At 37.2% G+C, this 15526-nt stretch overlaps 1 pseudogene; it reads right to left on the minus strand.

The window, feature by feature from the left end:
* Positions 1–1796: 1796 nt before the first annotated feature.
* On the minus strand, positions 1797–2865 carry LOC101970803 (mesoderm-specific transcript homolog protein pseudogene; annotated as a pseudogene).
* Positions 2866–15526: the final 12661 nt, after the last annotated feature.

The raw sequence follows: 15526 nt of genomic DNA on the forward strand, positions 1-15526 counted from the left end.
AATGAAGGTGAAAGTGTGTCTCACCTGCGAGTTTTGGTTTGTTCAGAGATAGCTTAGATCACAGTATGAGTAGCTGGTGTTGAATGTGAAGTAGCAGTCCTGTTCTTTCCTCTTCTGGTTTTGGGTGTGTGTGTGTTTGTGTGTGTGTGTCAGGCTGGGGAAAGACTCATTCCATTTTTTAAAAATACCCCATTTCCCCATTTTGTGCCTTTCTGTTTTGGGGAATGGGTTGGGAATAACACCCCCGCCCCCCCCCCCCCCAGTAAAGCCTATTCCACTACAGCATTTGAATCAGGCCGACTCTGTCTTGGCATCTCCAGAAGGCCAGGACTCAGGACGAGGATCAGGCAGAGAAGGGTAAACTGCTTCCGGAAGGCCAGTGGCCTTGGTGGAACTGTCCCCACATTATTTGGAAACTATAGGTAAAAGGTTCCTTCTCTTGAAATTTGTATATCTTTTGAGTCCTCCAAATTAAACTTAGGATAGCAGTTGTATCAAGCCAAACTTCCATCTGTACGGAACTCCAGGAATGTTTCAAAATGAATGGAAAAGAATGAACAGAAGGGAAAACTGAAAGATGCTTTTTTTTTTTTTTTTTTTAGCACTTGTATCTAAAATGTTAAATCATGTTGTCAAGGTCACAAACTATCCTGTGTGGATTTTTTTTTGGTCATGATTCATTTTTCATTTTTTATTAATAGAAAATAACAATTATTCCAGTTGTTATATTTGAAATTCCTAATTTTTTAAAAACGAATTTAACATTAATCACGTAATATTCCTAGTCTGAATAAGATAATGAAAACTGTGGCTTGAAAAAAAAAATCTATTCAGCACCATTTGCTTATAGGTCTTTGAGAATTTGTTCTTAAAGTGTCTGGGAACCATCCTTTTGGCTAAGTGTAGGAACTGCTGAGTTGCCTGAGAAAGCCTTTCTGGGACAGCCAATGGGAAGCTAAGCCACCATCAAAAGAGGAGTCAGTGTACTTCAGCAAGGTAACTCTGGGTATACAACAGTCCCCTCCATACACAGCCCAGGTGGGACATGCTTCTAAGCACTGAGGTATGAGAAGTCAGATTGTTATTTGCTGTTAGAATTGATCTTTCCAGCTAATAACAGTAAATCTCTGGCACAGAAGCAATTGGTTCTTAATGTCTGTGATTTTAGGAAATTCTGTAAATAATTTACATATTTAATAAATATGTAATAATAAATATGCTTTGGCAGAGTAAGGGTCTGCCAGTGTAGTGTCCTTATGAACTCTAGCACAATGTACAGGCAAATCATACTCTTACACCATACTTTAAAATACTGCATTACTTAAACAAGTATTTTAACAAAATGTCTATCATTTGAAGCAGCTGATGAAATTAATCCAAAGTATGACAATGGATATTCACTCTCACTTAAGCTATGTTGCTTAGAGAACTTTAAAAACCATGTACCCTTCAAGCCATTCAAGGAGAGGTAACAGGCCCCACTCCTCATTCTTTACTATGGAATTCCAACTGAAGTTGGGCCAGAAATTAGCACTTTCAGATACTTCAGGAAAGTCCACAGAAGTGTTAAAAAGACTTTTAAGCAAAAGAATGTCTAATGCCTGTCTCTATGCATCCATGAGAAATTGTGCTCATCAGAATTTCCTAATGACACAAAGACAAAACACAAAGACAAGTCTATATACTTAATCAGATGTCAAAGGATTGAGGTGCACTATTTTGTCAGAGTATCTGCTGCCTTTTTTCCTATATTCTGTTCCATCAATGTGAATAAAGTGGACTTTTGATTTCCAGGACCTCTTTTGGGCATTTCTTCCTAAGTGGAATACACAACAGATATGGGAGTAGGGGAGATAATACAGGGAAGCTACTCTTTCCAGCTCAGGAGGAGTTGAAGCCCATATATGCATTCAAGAAGCCCATGGGATCCTTTAGCTGGGGGTAGTGGCTAATGTGGTCAGCCAGAATCCACACTATGGACTGCGGTAGCGTTTTCCTGTTCAGCTCCAAAAACTCTGGGTAGGGATTTATAGGATCCAATGGCCCATAAATAAAATAAATGGGAAGTTACAGAGGCAAGAGCTCCCAGGCAATGTCTTCTAAACTTCTTCCTCTGATAGAAGTCCTGTAAGAGACTGTCAATCACCAAGTTCCCTTCATTGTTTCGGATCCCTGCCCACATATCCCACAGCTCACTCTTGGAGGGTAGAATGTATGGTCTAAAGACTGGGGTAAGACCTCGAGAAAATATAAAGAAGTTCATCAACCTCGTGAGGATGAGTGACAGCAGGCCTTTATCTTTAAGTAGCTTCAGGAGAAGCTACTTAAAGACAGAGACTTTTTATGGTAAGCTGGCCAGATCGATTTTGCTTGTACCTATACAGCAGCTCCTGAGCCACAATGTCTCCATAGTCGTGAGACAGCAGGTTGATCCTATGGTTCTGGAGTCCTAGATGGTGCAAAAGCACCTCCACAATGCTAGCCTGCTCAATTATGGAATAGCGGTGTGGTCTTGGTTTGTCACTAAAGCCAAAGCCTAAGAAGTCAAGGGCGATTACTCAATGAAACCTCAAGGTCAGACCTTCCCAAATCTTGTACCAGTCATAGTTGGAAGTTGGAAAGCCATGCAAAAGCACAACTATCTCAGGACTGCCAACTGAACCCACAGAGTCCTGGTAGAAGATGCGTAGTCCCTTGTAGGTGAAAAACTTGCCAGAAGTCTTCCATGAGTGCAGAGCAGGAGAGAGCTGAGGGGGTGGGATGTGCAGGTATGCGGCCAGCAGGGGCACAGCCAGTAGCCCCACCTGGACCCACCACTCCCTCATCCTAACTCAGGTAAGACCTGGGCTACAGGACTCCATGTTTGGGTGATCAGCTGGATTTTTTTTTATTCCTATAATTTGAATTCCATATATCCATTAATTTGAGGAAAAAAATAACATTGCTATAATATTGAGCTGAGGATTGAACTCAGGGCCTCATACATGCTAGGCAAGTGCTCTACCACTGAGCTTCATCCCTAGCCTATCTTCCAATTCTTCAACATATACTCACCCATTTATTTGAGTCTTTAAAAGTTTTTTTAAATAATGGTCTTTACATATACAAGCACAAAAATGGGAACCTAATTAGAATCAGTTATACTCCATGCATCTATAATATGTCAAAACACACTCTACTGTCATGTATATCTAAAAAGAACAAATTAAAAATAAAGATTTATTCCACTGCACTTTATTTTTGTGTGTGCTATTATTGAGTAGCTTTAAAATTTAATTTCTCAATTTTTTTTTTTTTTGGTATAAGGAAATGTCCTTGTTGGGTTTTGGCATCAAATTTGTACTATGCTCACAAAATGAGTTTGGAAAGCTTTCTATTTTCTTGTGAAATTTGAGTAGATTGCATCTTTTTTCTTCTTTTTGAGTGGTGTACCTGGGCCTGACATTTTTTTTTTTTTTTAATGAAGGACCCTATATTATGGATTGTGTTTTACAACAGGACAATTCACATCTTCTATTTCTTTTTTTTGTCATCTTTGGGAAGTTTATTTTCTCTAGGATTTTATCTTTTTTGCCTATATTTTCAAACTCATTGGCATAAAGTTGCTCTTCATATCATCTTCTTGTCCTTTCAATGTGCAGAATTTGTAGTGTTGTTTCCTATTTTTGTGACTTCTCTTTTTTCTTGATCATTTTCACCAGATTTTATTGAATTTATTTTTCTTTTCAAAAGACTTTTGTTTTTCTTTTATATACTTATTCCCATTTCATAAAATTCTTTTATCTTTATTTTATTTTTCTAAGTTATCTTTTTTTTTTTTTTCTGGGCTGGATATTGAACCTAGGATCTCACACATGTTAGGCAAGTACTCAATCACTGAGCTATATCTCTAACCTTTCTCAATTTTATGCTCTTTTGAATTTATTTGATTTTCTTCTAGCTTTTTGAAATGTGTCAGTCATTGAACTTTCGTCCTTTTTTCTTTCCTAACACATTTATTTAAATTTTAAAATTTTCTATAAGTCTGAGTTTTGACTTCATTCCAATATAAAATATTTTCTAGTTTCTTTTTTTGTGTTATTTTATGATTTTCACACATATAATATAAAATATGCACATGATTATTTTATAAAGAATTGTACAGAAAAATACAAAATTGAAAAGCAAAATTCTTTCTCTATTCCCTCCTCCAGTCATCTGAGGTGATCATTGTTTTCTTACTCCACCCCACAGCCCTACTAAGGTGTAATTGATTAATAAATTGTTTATATTTAACATATACAATGTGATGACTGGATGGATATACAAATAGTATATATGATGAAATGTTTGAAAGGCTAGTTAATAAGTCTATCATCTCAAGTAGTAGCCATTTGTATGTGTTGAGAACAAGTAACCTAGCACATTTCAAGTATATAACACATTATTAACTAAATCCACCATGTGATACATTTGATCTTGAGAGCTCACCTACCTCACTTGTACTTCTTAACTAATATCTTCCAGTTTCTTCCATGTTACCCCAACCCTAGCCCCTGATAACCACCATTTTATTGTCTGTTTCCACAAATCCGACTTTTTTAGATCTCGGGTATAATTGAAATCATGCAGTATTTGAGCAAAGTCATGTGCCTCATAGCAACATTTCAGTCATCAAAGAATCCCAAAAGATACTAACAGAGGAGCAGGGGTGTAGCTCAGTGGTAGAGTGCTTGCCTAGCATGCACAAGGCTCTGGAGTCGATCCCCAGAGGTGCCAAAAAAAAAAGATAAAGATGATAATGGAGCTAAAAATAATTCCTATTATCTAGTGACATGGTAGTCATTCTAACATTGTAGTGCAATGCATTATCAGTAGGTTTCTTTAGCACTTGCAATTATGAGCAAGAAATAATACTTGGCAATGATTCTATATGACTATTTTACTGATTTATGTGTTGACTATACTATATGTTTTATCATTATTAAAAAAGTCTATTATAAAACAGTCCTCTTTGTTAGGACAGCAGCAGTCCCGTAATCTTGTCACTTAACTGCAGTGCAAGGCTTTATCAATGATTGACCTATGTCACCTAGGTTTGTGTAAATACACTCTACCACATTCACACTAAGACCAAAATTACCTCATGATACATTTCTCAGAACAAATCTCTGTTGTTAAGTTATGCATGTCTGTATTTGTCTTACTGTGCCTGGCTTATCTCAATTTAACCATGTGCTCCAGGTTTAGCCATGAGATTATAAATGACCTTTGCAAAGGCTCTGTCACCTGATGATGGATACTTAAGCTGTTTCCATAGTTTAGCTTTTGTGAATAATCCTGTGGTGGACAGAGGAGTGCAGAGATCACCTCAGGATTCTGATTTCATTTCCTTTGGACATATACCTAGACATTGGATTGCTGGATTATAAGATAGTGCCATTTTTAATTTTTTGAGGAGCCTGCATATTGTCTTCCATAATGGCTATACCAATTTACATTCCCACCAACAGTGTGCAAGAGTTTCCTTTTCTTTATATCTTCATCTGCCGCAGTCTGGCTGGGCACAAAATCACGAGCCACTCAAACAGGAACAAACTTTATTTTGAAACTCCCGCCAATGCCCTGTATGCTCTTGGGAAATATGTCAACCCATACACGTGGCGTTCTCCCGGGCACACACTCCAACCAATGGGAACTCTCCAGGAGTCTCTAGCAGGCCAAGGTGGACAGCAGGGGTCTAATATCCATTAATATCCATATGAATGCAGATCTTAAGATAATCATATCATCTCAATGGCTTGTTGGCATCACCTTTCAACCAAAAATGCTATGCATCATACTACTTGGCTATGGCTCTTAGCATTCATCAACACTTATCCTTCATCTTTTTGATAATAGCCATCCCAACAGAAGTGAGGTGATATGTATCTCATTGTGGTATTGGTTTGTATTTTCCTGATGATTAGTGATGTTGAACATTTTTTCATGTCTATGTTGACCATTTCTCTGTATTCTTGGGAACAAAGTCTATTCAGGTGCTTTATTCATTTTAAAATCAGATTTTTATTATTTCTTGTTTATTTTGCTTTTGAATTGCATGAGTTACTTATATATTTTGGATAGTAACACCTTCTCAGATACATGTTTTCCATGTATTTTCTTTTATTCTATAGGTTGCCTTGTTATTTTGTTGATTGTTTCCTGTGTTGTGTAGAAGCTTTTCAATTTGATGGAGTACCAATTGTTTACCTTTGCTTCTGGTACATGAGATTTTGATGTTATATCCAAAATATCATTACTAATGTCAAGGAGATTTTCTCTTACATTTTTTTCTAGGAGTTTTATGGTTTTAGAGTTTGGAGGAGGCGGGTACCAGAGATTGAACTCAGGGACTCTCAAACACTGAGCCACATCTCCAGCCCTATTTTGTATTTTATTTAGAGACAGGGTCTCGCTCAATTGTTTAGCCCCTCACTTTTGCTGAAGCTGGCTTTGAACTCACAATCCTCCTGCCTCAGCCTCCTGAGCTGCTAAAATTACAGGAGTGCGTGCTCAGCTGGCTTTAGATCTTACATTTAAATATTTAATCCATTTAGATTGATCTTTTTTGTGTGAATAGTGTAAGATAAGGTCCCTCTCTCCTTCCCTCCCTCCCTCCCTTCCTTCCTTTTTGCATGTGGATATCCAGTTTTCCCCAACATTATTTATTGAAGAAACTGTCTTTGCCCCATTGTGTGTTCCTGGCACCCTTACCAAGCATTAGTTCATTATCTAAGTAAGGGTTTGATTCTTATCTATATATTCCATTGGTCTAGGTGTCTGTTTTTATGCCAGCACCATACTGTTTCAATTACTATAATTTTAAAATAAAGTTTGAAGTCAGAAAACATGAGGCCTTTAGATTTGTTCTTTCTCAAGATTTCTTTGACTATTTTCTGTGACTTCATATGAATTTTAAGATTTTTTTTTTTTTAGTTCTGTGAAAAATGTCATTGGAATTTTGGTAGGGATATCCTTGAATCTGTAAATTGCTTAGCGTAGTAAAACCTTGTCAGATACATGGTTTCCAAATATTTTCTTTTATTCTTCAAGTTGCTTTTTTGTTTTGTGGATTGTTTGCTGTGCAGAAACTTTTCAATTTGATGAAGTACCAGAAGCCTTTGCTTCTGGTGCATGTACTTTTGATGCCGTATCCCAAACATCATTACTCAAGTCAAGGAGCTTTTCTCCTTTGTTTTCTTTTGGGGTTTTATGGCTTTAGATCTTACGTTTAAAAACGTAATCCATGTAGTGTGAATATTTTAGCAATGTTCTCTCAATTCACGAATATAGTTTGCACTTGCATTTCAGAGATAAATTCCCATCAATCATGGCGTATCACCCTTTCAATATGATGTGGTCATTTGTATTTTGTTGAGGACATTTGCATCGTCAGGAATATTGACCTGTAATTTTCTTTACTTGCATTGTCCTTATCTGGCTTCAGTATCAGCTTGTAATTTCTTTTTTAGCCACAAGTTATTTGTAAATAGATTTCTTGATTTCCAAATAATGTTTGTTTCCAATTAATGTGCAAGGATTTTTTTTTGTTTGTTTGTTTTTGGTGATTGAATTCTAGTCTAACTACATTGTGGTCAGAAATATGCTCTATACAATTTCTATGTATTTAAATTTACTGAGACTTGCTTTACAGTTCAGCATATGGTCAGTTTTAATAAAAGTTCTATAGATGCTTGGAAAAAATGTATTTTATGGTTACAGAGTAAACCATCCTCTATATGTCCATTGGATTAAATTTGTAACTTACGTTGTTCAAATCATGGATGTTTTTACTGCTTAATCTTTGTCTGCTTATTCTGTCCACTACTGAGAAAGGTTTGTTAAAAATCTCTTAAAATTTTTGTGAATTGTCCATATATGCTGTAGTTCTGTCGATTTTTGTTTTGCTCTAAAGTAATATTTGGAAATTCTCTTGCACTAACACTAACACCACACTACTACTTTCAATATTACTGCATCAAATAATCTTAAATAACCTTTGGGAGACTAAACTGATTTTTTAAAAAGACATCATATTATAGTGAACATCAGTTTCATAAGTGTGAAATTGTTCTTTATCAGTACGGACAGAATAATCTTGAGGGTGTTATACACAGCCTGCTTATCTTCTACATATATTTGCCAACTAATAATTCAAATATTTTTTGATCATTTGCTATGTACCCAGTACATCCAGGTATATAGAGATATAAGGGCTAAATACCGAATTTTCAGTCTCCAAAGTAATTGTGGGGCTAAGCCAGGCAGTCGTACCTACATAGGTAACAAATGAATATCCTAGACCTGTGCTGTCAAATATAGAAGCTGTTCACCACCTGTGTGCGGCTACCAAGGACCTGGAAAGGGGCTAGCACAAACCGAACTGGGCTGTTAAGTATAAGATACATACACACCAGATTCTGACGAGTGAGTACAAAGAGAACATAAAATATCTTATGAATACATTTTATATTGATAACACAATTTTACTATGAAGTAAAAGCCATGGCTTGACGATCAATCTTCTGATGCTGAGTTAGACTGTCTTAGTAACCTCAGCCATTCTAAAAGACAGTGTTTTCCTGTTCTATCTCACCTGTTTTGCCTTGTGCATGCTCTTCTCTGTTTCTAGGATGTCTTATTAGCCTGGTGAGCACTTTTTTTTTTCTCCTTTAAAAGTACTCTCTGGGGGGCCCTTCTAGAAAGCCTCCTCCGACACTTCCCACATTAGTCAGCAGCCCTGCCACAGCATATTGTTTTAGTGACCTCCCATTATCGATTGTATTGTAAAGATTTGATTACTTTGCCATCTTCACAATTAGACTGGAAGCTCAATGACATGATTTTAAGTCTCTGTATCTCCTGTACCTATAATGTGCCTGGCATATTATCTACAGGTGGTTAATACTATTTTCTGAATAAAGGAACACTTTGTGGTTTATAATGTATCTTAAACAAGCTCTACAAATCCATGTAGTTAGCTCAAAATTGGAAAGTCAAGAGATTCTGTTTATTTTTTATTTTTTTTGTGGTCCTGGGGATTGAACGCAATGCTAGGCTCTGTCACTGAGTCACAATCCTAGCCCTGTAAAGAGGCAATCATGCCTGGTCTTACTGTTTTCTAGCTGTGGAACTTTAAACCTGTTTCCCTCAGGTCTGAAAGAGATGATTGACATTATCTATCTTACGTATTGTGACGACAATTAAGTAAAATGATTCAGATAAAGTATTTAGCACAGCGCCTATCATGTAGTGAGCACTTGAAAATATTATTTTTGATGAAGAAAGAAATCCTTCCTTCTGTGATGTCATTTTGATATTCCATTTCCTTACCTGAGTTTCCCCGCCCCCATGAACAGTTGTCTAAAATAGAGTGGGATTATAACTAGTGCCAGAAAAGTATTATTTTTCTTTCCTTTTCTCCTCAGATATACAGAAGCAGCTCCTCTTTGTTCATGACTAAACATTTCTCTCCACAAAGCGTTTTTTCATAACCCTGGCTCCTAGCTGTCCCTGTCCCTCTTGAATTCCTTTAGCATTTCTGACTATCGTCATTGTTTGGTACTTAGCATGTGTCTTCTTTGGCTCAAGTACTCATCACTGCACAGATGAGAGTCTTGCATCTTAGATCCAAGTCTCCCTATGAGCTCTAATTACATCTAATTACATCATTATATCTGCAGTGGCAACATTTTATTTACATTGAATTCAATAAATATTTGTTGATTGGTTAATCATACAGCTAGAAAATTGATTCCTAGTTAAGTCTAAACATATGCCCAAATGCTTTTATATTTTCACTTTAATTGGTTGATCCATTTTCATTTAAATAATTGATACATACCATGAAAGCTGTATATATTTTGATATGAAAGTGGAAGTTTGCAATGATATCTTCTCTAAATCATTCCCTTGTCTCTATACACAATTAATGCACAATGATCATTCTATATTAGAATGTCTAAGGCTCAGTCAGAGAGCACTTGCCTAAGTAGGATATTTATTTATTTCTTTGTTATTTATTTTTCAGGAACTGGGGATTGAACCCACGGGCAGTCTGTCACTGAGCTTAGCCCTTTTTTTTTTTTTTATTTTGAGACAGGGTCTCCTTAAGTTATTGATCCTGGCCTCAAACTTGTGATCCTCCTGCCTCAGCCTCCTGAGTTGCTGGGATCAGAGATGTGTTGCCACCATGCCCAGAGAAGGCCTTTATTTTTAAAATAAAAATGTCATTAAAAACAGTCTAGAGTTAGCTAGATTAAAATTTGTTCTGCTCTATATGAGTGTCTTTACTGAGCCCGTTGCTCATGTTTGAAGATGATACCACTGGGTGTGGGTCTTTTATGTAGGTGAGAATGCAGTGCCCTGTGTAGTTCCCAGCTGTTGTTTTCACCCTGTGCCCATGTGAGGACTTTCCTTTGGTTTGTGGTTATAACCAGAGAGCATAGAGACTGTTTGTGGTGCTTTACCTTATGGACTGTACGAAGCACCAGCTCTAAATAGCCATCTCATCTTCAATGGTGGCTTGCTAGCATAGCCCAACAGTTGCTTCTGTTATTTCTTAGTACTGTAGAGCTCAGTTAATTGATTTGGAGTTATGAAAAGTTGATCCTGAGTCCTCTTTTAAAAGACATTTAGACCCAACAGAATTCAGGGGATGCCCATGATGTGCCATGAGATTTGTAAAATATATTTCATTGTATTCCCAATCTGCAGATAAGAAAACTGAGGTTCAGAGAGGCTCAAAGGGTCTAGGGAAGCCGGGTGCAGTGGTGCATGCCTGTAACCCCAGTGGCCCGGGGGGCTGAGGCAGGAGAATCACGAGTTCAAAGCCAGACTGGGCAACTTAGTGGGGCCCTAAGCAATTCAGTGAGACTCTGTCTCTAAATAAAATATAAAAGAGGGCTGGGGATGTGGCTCAGTGGTTAAGCACACCTGAGTTCAAACCCTGGTACCAACAAAAAGTTTAGCTAAGCTAGAAATGGAGGATCCAGGATTACATCCAAGTTTGCTCACATATTGTATTCTTTCCACCAGGTGACACATTCACTCTCAGTATTAATTGCATTTTTGTCTCAGTTTTACATGAGTACAACATTAAAAAAAACAAACACATCACATAATTTACTTTTATGTATGTGACTTTTATTTAATGGCATCTAATCAATGACCAGTTCCAAAGTTCTATTTTTTGGGGGGATGGTGGTGGTGGTGGTAATGGGGATGGAACTCAGGGGCACTCAACCACAGGGCCACATCCCCAGCCCTATTTTGTATTTTATCTCTGAATTGCTTAACACCTTGCTTTTGCTGAGGCTGGCTTTGAACTCATGATCCTCCTGCTTCAGCCTCCAGAGTCTCCAGGATAACAGGTGTACGTCACTGCACCCATCTTAAAGCTCTATTTCTTTACTGTCTTTCTTCTTGAATTTCTTTTAGCTGCATTGTAATAACTTTTTTTTTTTGCACTAGTAACTTACTATCTGTACCATACATATTTCCTCCTTGACCTCACAGGATGCTCCAACTTAAGGTGCTTTAAGGATTTCCATCGACTAGTAGAAGAAATGTAGGTTTCCTAGTGGAGCACATCCAATTCTTTACAGTTTTCTCTAGTCTTCTTGCTGTGATGGCCTCTTTTATACCCAAATTAACCTGAGGATCACCATGCAATTTCATATCTGTGGGTTTTTACCTCTCCATCTTTTATGGCTCTATTCCCTCCTGTTTAGAATTCTGTTAGAGCACCCAGGATATTGAGGAGCACTTTATTTATTTATTTACTCTCACTTCGTAAATATCTAAGAGTTTCTGTCTTTATTTCTTGGGCTTTAAACCCCTTGAGAGTGCAGTTAATGCCATAAGTATCTTTCTATGGTTTGTGTTTAGCAGAGAACTTGTACGTGGGCTTTTAATAAATGTTGGCTGGAATATTTCATTAACTTAAAAAAACACTCCAAAACTTTATAAATTATTGAATATTTGGTATTTAAAGTTTAGTATTTTTAGTTTACTAAAAATTAAGAGGAGAAGGTTAAAAAAGGTGATGATTGAATGAGGGTTAGTAAGGGAGGGATGGTAAGTTCAAGATGCTTGAGTTTTCAAATGAGGGAGAAGAGAAATTCAAGAAAAAGAGGGGGATCTGGCGTGGCAACCCGGTTTAATGTAACATAAGTTGAGTAATCAAAAGTAGTTATTTTGTTTTTGATCATTTTTACAGTCAACAAGAGCATGCAAAACCATGACTGTTAATCTTTTGGTGTGGAACATGGTGAGTGGGTGGGGATGAGCTCATGTGTGTTGGAGAGAAGTTACTGGATGAGTGAAATTATCTTAAAATAATTCTGGAATGTTCTAGAATATCAAGACTAGGAATTCTTTTTTTCTTTCTAAGAAGGTGTTCAAAAAGTAAGAATGAAAATAAATCTTTCAACGACACTTCCAATCCACTATTTTTTGGATCTGATTAATAATTTAGTTCATTTACTAATTATTTACTTCTTAGGAAATCCAGTAACATTTCCATTGCTTTCTAGGTTTTCATCTGCTGTGTTTGGCTTTCATGAAATATTCCTCAAATTCGCTACAATTAACTTAATTAATTGTATTTTATGACTTTGGGTCAGAATGCCAGAATTTCTGTGCCAATTTCATTGTCCTCATTGAAACCTCAAGAGTATATTTCAGATATTGGCTTTCAGACCTTTCTTTTTGAATACATTGCTATTTACTTACTATGTGCCAAAGCCACCATGTCAGTGTAATTGAAAACAAGCAAGAAGGAGACTGGATGGCTCAGATGAATGGAAACGTGATACAGACCCTTCTACCCACAGCCCACTGGCTGGAGTCCAGGCGAGGCTGATGGGACTAAAAGTAATTACCATCTGATGGCTGGACAATGGTGTGTGTGAAATGAGCTGGTTATCTCAAGTCTAGTTCCTCATGGACAGGTGTTCATATTGCAGCTTCCACGTTCAGTGACAGCAGCCCAGAATCCGAATGAGTCAGAGAGACCAAAACTACCTTCTCTCTTATTTGAGATGGATGCCCACTTGTGATACAAAGAAACCCAGATAAGCAGAGAACGTGACTTCGAATGACTAATACTACTTAAAAAGAAAATTCCATGAGTATTAAAATCAGATGTAAAATAAGAACAAATGTTAGGCATTTTCATTTGTCCACTTAATTATAATTTATGCTGTGTTACCTAAAGAAAAAGGCAATATGGAAAAAATGAGAGCAATATGAATTTTTTAGCACTCTAATAATTTGCCCTGAGACCTTAAAATTCCAGTCCTGCTTTAAAAACCACTGAAGAATAATAATGAGAGCGGAGTCCCCACATCTGTTATAAAAATCATAGGAAACAACCAAATTCACTATCAATATTATTATCCATTCTGCCAAGGCTGAAGATTATTTCCCCTATTCATTTAGCAAAAGATTTTTCCAAACTTTATAAATATTGTTATGTCTCTCCAATGCATTACCTCACAGGTCTCTTCTGAAAGGTATCCAAATTCTACATTAAGGCACTTGTGGGAAAAGTAGAAAAAATAAATGGTTTACTTTAAATGGGATTTGGAAAGGGTATGATTACGGTCTGAAATGTATCGCACTGACATAGTAAAACTGAACTTCCTAATGGATTCTTAAATTTTGAGTAAGCATTAAATCCATTTATTGAACTCCTTTCTGTATGTCTAAAAGTTACAATAAATACATATATTTTTTTCCCTGATGGATTTTCTGCAGTGAAAGGACGTCATACATTAGTTGTACAGGCTGTGCTTGAAAAATGCTGAGAGCACATAGCTGGATATCCAAGCTGAGTGTTAGGGGAGAGTCAAAATATTTTTCTGAGTGAACAATTAAGTATGTGAATCGAGAAAGATTTGCTTGGCAACTTCAAGAAGAATTGCTAAAGTACGCAAAGCAAAACGTCCTTCAATGGCCTTGCAGATGGAAGCTCTCTATCAGCCGTGTTTTGGTCTGACCAGGTAACCAGAGATGCATCCAGAAACACAGGAGATCCTACCCTTTGGTGGTGCCACACAGACAAGCATACAGAAAGACACACAATAGCAAAATTCAAACATGAATAGACGGCTGGATTTTCTTTGTTTGCTCACAATACCTCCTGGGTAGAAGGAAGGAAATAGGTTGTATTGATTGCCTAATAACTTGAAATGCTCCCGAGAAAGAAAAACAGACGGGAGCCTCATTTTGGTGGGACACTCGCTCAGGAGGCCAGCAGTTCCTGGTGATAAGTTTGTCAAGGGGTATTTTGCAGACCTTGCTCAAAGTCTGAAGCCATAAATCATTCACGTGGTCCGTGAGTCTGTCTAGCTGAGAGGACCCGAGGGTATGATTGACAATCTCTGCCAGGGAGAAAGCGCCATGGGAAAGTTTGCTGATAAGCTGCCTATGAAAGAGACCAAGGATGGAAACATGGTGACAAGCTATTGTTTCCTTGCTTGATTAGTTCAATAGGGGGAAAAAATGTATTTCTGAGCTTGTAAAAGTTATATTTGTGCTCTTGGCAAAAATTCCAATAGGGATAAATTTACATTTTGGCATTTGGTCAATAAGAGCAATAAAGCCAGAACTTTTAAGATAAAGGCGAGTTGAAGTCATGTAACCCAAAGCATGCAGACAGGCAGATAAAGGCTAACTTGATGCCCAGAAAGTGAAACACTGCCTTAGAAAGCTTCTCCCTGCCCTGGATGACAAACTGAAGCAAGATCAAGTATGAGGAGAATTCAGGAATTGTTGCAAATTGCCTGTTTTCCAATGTTGTATAATGTCAGTTTTATTTTTATCTAATTAATGTTCAAAAAATGACACCATTCTAATTCTCATATTTTTTCTTGGATTTACCCACTCTGCTGCCCCCTCCCCCCCTCCATAGTTTGCCTGACAGACAGAGGGGCTGGGTTGGTTTCAGGAAAGGCCCACTAGCTCCTGTGTGTGGCCCAAACGAGAGCACTGACTGCTGTTTCTCTGTTAATACCCTCTATGTCCTCATTTGAGCACACAGGTTTTGAGTGAATAAACTGCCAGATAATGTGTTAGGTGATAAACATGTACCTACATTTGCAAAATATACAATATATGCATACATAAAACAAGCACAGGACCTTCCTGGGATCCTTGTTTAGTTTTTAATATTAAATTCTTTAAAAATAGGAAAAAAAATAAGGTAAGAGATCCTTGAATAGCCACCATGCAGTAGCTCTTTTAAATTTTTTTATTGGTGCATATTAATTATACAAAATGGTGGATTTCATTGTGGCATATTAACACATGTGTATGGTCTACTTTGATCGATTTCACTCCCCAGTACCTCCCTTGCTCACCTTTCCTCCCTCCCCTTGATATCCTTACCTTGCCCTCATGGTCTCCCTTCTGTTTTCAGGAAATCCCCCTTTTTTATCCTTTTATCCTTTTTTCTCTTTAGCTTCCACATGAGAGGAAGCCATGCAAGTAGTTCTTTCTA

Source organism: Ictidomys tridecemlineatus, chromosome 10 (genome assembly GCF_052094955.1).
Source record: "Ictidomys tridecemlineatus isolate mIctTri1 chromosome 10, mIctTri1.hap1, whole genome shotgun sequence".
NCBI classification, from domain to species: Eukaryota; Metazoa; Chordata; class Mammalia; order Rodentia; family Sciuridae; genus Ictidomys; species Ictidomys tridecemlineatus.